Source organism: Echinops telfairi, unplaced genomic scaffold (assembly GCF_000313985.2).
Source record: "Echinops telfairi isolate 266 unplaced genomic scaffold, ASM31398v2 ScPeMD7_23;HRSCAF=83, whole genome shotgun sequence".
In the NCBI taxonomy this organism is placed as follows: Eukaryota; Metazoa; Chordata; class Mammalia; order Afrosoricida; family Tenrecidae; genus Echinops; species Echinops telfairi.
In genome coordinates this window covers 25,807,614-25,814,588 of record NW_022103920.1, presented here as the reverse complement: position 1 = coordinate 25,814,588, position 6,975 = coordinate 25,807,614, and positions in this window count along the sequence as shown.

Sequence of the window (6,975 nt, the reverse complement as noted above, 5' to 3'; positions counted from 1 at the left end):
CTATAATGGAATAAAATGTAAATTGTGCATGTAGGAATATGTGATTAAAATCAATGTATAGAGAGGCTGAAAGAAATAAATCCTCTAAATGCATTCTGTCGCCTTCAAATTGACTCTACTTGATGCTGACTCCTTATGTCGGGAGTAAAACTGTCCTCCATAGAATTTTCAATGGCACATTTTTGGAAGCAGAGTATCAGGGCTTTAGTTGTTGTTTGTTTGCCTGTTTGTTTTGAGGCACCTCTGTACTCCCAAGGAGTGCAGGTAGCCTAGTAATGTACTGGGCTGCGAAATGCAAGGTCAGCAGTTCTAGATGACCCGATGCTCTGTGGGAGAAGGAGGATTTTTTTTCTCTCATAAAGAGTTACAGTCTCAGCATTCCACAGGGACATTTCTACTCTGCCCCATCGGATCACTATAAGTGATTCTAGGATGTGAGGCTAGAAATTAGCAATGACTTGATGGCAGGAAGTGAGTTTTTTGGGGTGGAATCAAACTTCGAACCATTTAGTTCACAGCTCAACACTTTATTTCTACAACCCAGGGGCTTCTCTGTGTTTGCAAAAGAATATCATTCTATTTTTCAGATGGTAAATATAGTTCATATTGAAACATGGAATATAAACATCTGATTTTTTCCTAATATTCAGTTATGTGTTTATGTGACATTGAATATTTCAAGTATCAGAATGAAATTCAAGTCTATAGTACATTTTATAGGAGGTATTTATATAAAAAGAACCATCACTCTGGTGTTTCTTAAGAAATGTCTCTTTGAGGATGTAATTTATACCTTTGACCTTCAAGGATTTGTATTCTAGACAGAAAGAGGAAGATTTAATGAGAGGCATGAAAATGAAATGACTATACTGTTATAAGTGCAACATCCTGAGATGATAGCCTCTTTATGGGCTGATGTGATAAGAAACATTCAGTAGAAGATTAAAGTCCAATGAATGAAATATTTGGACTTTTTTCAAATCTTGAGACTTGAAAATCTGATTTTAAGTCCCACAAACTAGAATCATATTCTTTCTAATCCAAATTCCCCCATCTGATACTGGTTCTTAAGCCACAGGGATCTCTTTTATATGTGTTTTTAATTACCTGCCTACACACAACTAAGAACTAAGAAGTTCCAAAATTATAAAATATAGTTTTAAAATTCATATATAACTCATTATCTTGATTTAAGTCATAAAATTGAACCATTATGAAACTTGGAAATTTGAATGAGTCGTGTAAATTCCTCTGTATAGTAAAGAGGAAGTACAAATATATCTTAGTCTTGATTTCAGAAGTATACGTGCAAGGTAGTTTCTTTCTCAAGGGACAACAAGAACTAAAATCAAAATGGCCATTCTGGAATGTTCACAGAAGTCACAAGACCATCTCTAGCATCAGATGTCCAGACATCCAGACAAAGGAAGATAGGCACTCAAATCCTATTTGAAAGCAAAACACAGGAATCCAGTGTCTTTCTCCCAAAGATAAGGTGGACAGTGCTTATTTTACAGGCTACCATTCCTACCTCTAGGAACCTTCATGGTGAAGTGGTTACACCTTAGGCTGTTCACTGCAAGTCCAGCTTTTGGAAACCACAAGCTGCTCTTCAGAACAAATGTGACACCTTCTACTCCCACGAAGAGCTACGGTGTAAGAAACCCCAGGAGGTAGTACTAGCCTGGCCTTCAGAGTTAACGTGAGTCGGAATTGGCTTGATGGGAGTGAGTTCAGTGTGAGCCTTACCTCTGCTTCATGTTGAGAGGGTCACACAAGATAGCAAAAGCTTGTAAAGGCAACATGTTTACCCTGCCATATATCCTGGGCTCACCGTTTCCCTATTCACCAATATTTTTATATATGGAACCAAAAGATATCAAGGATTTCATGGGACTTAAGAGGACTGATAAATAAAAAGTACAGTGAACCCTCGCCACTTCACGCTTCGACTTCCGCGGCTTCACTCTATCGCGGTTTTTGCGTAACAGCACATGCTCTGTCATTACTGCCACTGATTGGCTCATACTGTACATGCTTGATGCCATAAATAATATAATAAATAATAAATGATAATTGTAACGTCCAAAATGTTTTACTGTGTTTTCCCTTTTTCGTTTAATAAATTGGGTAATACGAGTGTAATGGTGACTAAAGGGTGTTTTTTCATGTCCTCTATGCTCTAACTACGAAAATAGTTGATTTACAAATAAGGAATCCTACTTCGCGGAATTTCATTTATCACGGTAGGGTCTAGAACCGATTAACCGCGATAAACGAGGGTTCACTGTAGGGCATATTTCATAGTCAGGAAATACTGATGTTTTCCCAATTTGGAGATAAAGCAAGGATTTATGCATTAGGATTATTGACCTTAATTAACTGATTTTGCTCTAGAGAAATTATTCATGAACATTATTCATTTGGGGCTACATTTACACTACTCCCTGCATCATTGTTGTCATTAGGAGCCATCGAGTCAATTCTAACTCGTGGTCCAAGAGGAGGAAACATCACCCAGTTCTTGGCCATCCTCACGATTGTTATACTTGAGGCCATTAACACAGCTACTGTGTCATCCCATCTCGCCGAAGGTCTTTTTCTTTATCCTTAGCCATCGACTTTACCAAGCATCATGTCCTTTTTCCAGGACTGGTCTCTCCTGATAACATGTCCAAAGAATGTGAGATGAAATCTTGCCATCCTTACTTCTTAGGAGAATTCTGACTGCACTTCGAGACAAATTTGTTTGTTCTTTAGGTAGTCCCTGGTACTTTCAATTTTCTTCACCAGCACCATCATTCAAATGCATTAATCTTCCTTCGGTCTTCCTTATTCTATGTCCAACTATCATATACATATGAGGTGGTTGAATAGACCTTGGATTGGGCCAGGCACACCTTAGTCATCAAAGGGGCATCTTCGATACTTAAAGAGGTTTTGTGCAGTGGATTCATCTAATGCATTTGATTTCTTGAATGGTGCTTCCATTGTGGATCCAAGCAAGATGCAATCCTTGATAAGATCAATATTTTATTCATGTACCGTGATGTTATCTATTGGACTACTTGTGAGGAGTTTAGTTTTCTTTACCTTCAGTGGCAATTCATAGTGAAGGCAGCGACCCTTGAGCTTCGTCAGCAAGTGCTTCAATTCATCTTCACTCTCAGCAGGGAAGGTTGTGCCATCCGCATATCGCAGGTTGTCAATAAGCCCTTCTCTAATCCCGATGCCACATTCTTCATATGATGTCGCGTCTGGGAATATCTGCTCAGCATAGCGACTGAACAAGTAGGGTGAAAAGATACAACCCTTTCCTGATTTTAAAATACCATGGGAGTCATATCTGACCTCTTTTATGAGCGTGAGAGTCCAAGTCCACGCCCCCCCAAGGGCAATGCAAGGCAGCGGTCAAACATACCTCCACCCTCTGCCTCCACCCTCTTTAACCTATTCTCATACCTTCCATTCCTCTCATGGCACTCTCTGTCTCGGCTGGGTTTCATCACATATTTCATTAACTACACACAACTCACAGGAAATACTCTCGATTATGGTGGTTTATCAGCAAAGTTAACTGGTTACCACAAGTCAGAATTAACAACAAAACCAACAACATTCTCAATCTCAAAACAAAAACAAACAAAAAAAAACCCAACAACATTAAAGTTACAATTTGTTTATTCTACAGCAGTTCCTCTTAGCTAGCTGCCGTGGTTTCTCTGGTCGTCAGCCTTGCAGTGCATGTTGCTTTGAACCTTGCCCCCATGGACACGGAAGTCCTCTTGGCAGCCAGCTTCGCTCTCAGGGGTGTGTTCACTGTGCCCCATTGGTTTGGATCCTTGATGCCTCTGCACCTTCCGGCAGGGATCGTTCTGATCTGATTACAGCTCTTTGCTCCCGCTTCTGAGATGACTCATAACTAGGGCAAAGGCAAAACTCCCCAGTTCCCTCTATTCGAGCTTCAAACACCCATTTGCACTCAATCATTTGGTGGGAGGTACAGAGATTGAAGAGTCCTATTTAAGTAATTTCAATTCACCACAAGCAAACTATCCAATCCCCTCAGTGGGCTATAAGCACCTTCAATTGTGTAGCTCTACATAGTCATTTGATAGACATTGCAAAGACTCTATCTAGACGAGTGATAACAATTCATTGCAGAAAGTGAGATGCATTATAATGTCTTACATTCGATAATGGATTCATAAATAGATTGGGAATATGTAAATTAAAGACATGAACTGTTTTGATCTGTTAATTTTAAGCTCTGCAGCCTTTGAAAATTACTGGAAGACTCTCTGTCTGAGCCATATCAACTTTCAAATAGAGCAACATTATTGCATAGCCAATGTGGTTGTTATGAAGATTAAATTATGTAGTTTATGTAAAAAACTGTAGAAGTGAAATTAACACTAAGTACTCAATATTTATTTTATTTGTATTATTCTGCAAACAAATTCTTGCAAGATGCTTTAAGCAAATTAAGAAAAAATAAATCAGTGTTTTTATATATCGGGGGAAACAGATTGATTGATTATAATATTTGTGTTATTGGAAACAGATGCAAAACTTGTACAAATTGAAATTATTTATCATGTATTGTGCTGAGACCCTGAAGCATTCAGAAATAAACTCAAACAAATGAATCAAGTCACAAATTAAATATAAAGAATATGAGAATAGAAAATGTTTTCATCATATTGTTTCAGATACCACAGCATATTCTACTACAATAGCCATACTTTTAACAAAAATTTTTTAGGATTAAATTTTTATAAGCTACACTCAAAGTTATTTTCATGTCTCCTAAGACGACAAACCTGGAGGTAAACCTCATTTTTGTGTCTTAAAGCTTATTCTAATTCAAACAGCCTGTCACAGAGTGACTGGACTAATCATGAGAGAAAGCAAAGCAATGATCACAGGACTGTAGAAGACCGCCAATGTTTCTATAATTATTCATGGCATGTGTAAGGTGGTAAGTTAAATAGTACTAAGAGAATTTTGAATAGTGTAAATTGTTTCCTCGAGATGGCTTTTAGACTTGATCAAAATTTTTTAAGAATCATTGCCAAACAAATTATGCTGTAAATCAAATAAAACAGTACTACTTTCCTGTAAGCTCTGGTCAATTGTTGAAATATCATTCACTTGATTTTAGCATTCAGAAGACTATTGAATTGAAAGTTTAAGGTATAAAAAAGAGATAAAAGGAGTACTGGGAACAGACATGGAATTCAATTAGAAATTTGTTTCCTTGGAAACACTTTTGCATAGAAGATTGCCATTCAAAGATGTTTGAACAAAGGGAAAAAAGTTAAAATTTTAAGGATTCTAATATGCCTTTGAAGTCCTAAAGAATGCTTATTCTTGTCACATAAAATTTACTCAGGAAAATGGGTACTAATTCCAGTTTTAGATCTAAGAAATTCACATTCAAGTGACCTCTTTAAGCCAGCAGAAATATAACATTTTGCCAGAAAAAAACATGTTGACATATTTTAAAGATATTTTATCTTGCTCATATAAAACATAAAAATAATCTATAGCAATTGCATTTTATCTTGTTTGAAACCACTGGATCATAATACACGATGTTGAAGAAAACCTCCATAAGAACAGTGTAAATACAGAAATCGAGAGCTCGGAAACACAGGGCTCTAACAAAGCCAGTTTACAATATTAAAAATCAAATTTCAAGTCAGATGAACATCTGCACTGTGTCCTCTCACAATACTTTTTCAAACGATATGTTGAGCAAACAAACCAACAAGCTGGCTTAATTGAAAACAAATACAGCATCAGGATTAGAGGACGGCTCATCACAACCTAGACTGTGGGTTTCTGAGACTATAACTGTGTATGGGAGTGGAAAGCTCAGCCTTTCTCCCGAGGAGCTGCTGGAGATTTTGAACTGCTGACCATGAGAATTGCAACCAAATGCATAGCCACTACACTATGAGGGCTCCGCTAGCTGCTCATTATTCTTCAGAACATACTCAACAGCAACCGTTTTTGTTCACATTTATTTGTTTGTTCCTTTTTGTATGCCATCTGAGTGACGTTACTTGCTGTGGTAGCACGGGTAGCAGGGCATCTATAGGGAGTCAATGAGAATGTGATCCCTGAGCATATGCATTGTGGCATCTTGTCTCTGGTGAATGATGACCCTCAAACAAATGGTTCCCTGGTTATTTAATCTGCACTGCTAACACTGAGTGGTTTGATAGAAAGTGTCTGACCTTTGAAAAGACAAAAGAAGTAATGAACATTAAGGAAGCCATGGAGCTTTTAAATCGAGGAAGGCCAAGCCTAGCAAGAGGATGACCATGGCCGACTGGGCAAAATGCTAATAAATGTATCTGCTTTCCATAGTTGATGTTAACCCTGATCTAATTGCATTACCTTTTAATGCGTGTCTGTTCACAATGTCCTATAACCTTTGTTCTCTTGCTTCAGTTCTTTAGATTTCATATTTCCCTTATCTCCTAAAAATCTAACTGAATTGAAGATCTAAGTTTTTTGATTATGAAATACAAAGTTAACAAAAAGAAAATCAAATAATATGTCTTGATTTTTGTAATGTTCATTGTAAATTGTTATACTTAAATGAATCTGTTTTTATACATATCTCTTTTATAATTACATGGCACAATTAAACTTTTGATATATACACCCTTCTTAGTATACAGTTAGTTTAACCATAGATCCCATTCTAGACTTTGGGCTCAAAATAGGATTGGCTTACACATATTTAAACTACAAGTAAGGTGTTTCCCTGGGCTTATTCCCGAAAGCTTTTATTAAGAAGGTGAGTTTCATGCTCTGATTGAATTTGGAAATTACAAACTATCCAGTATTAAGCCAAAAGAAAATGGAAACCAACACTTGGTTTCCTTTTCAATTTACAGAAACTTTGAACTGTCATGTCACCTTCACAAAGTGATTGCATTAACTAAAATCTATTTAGAT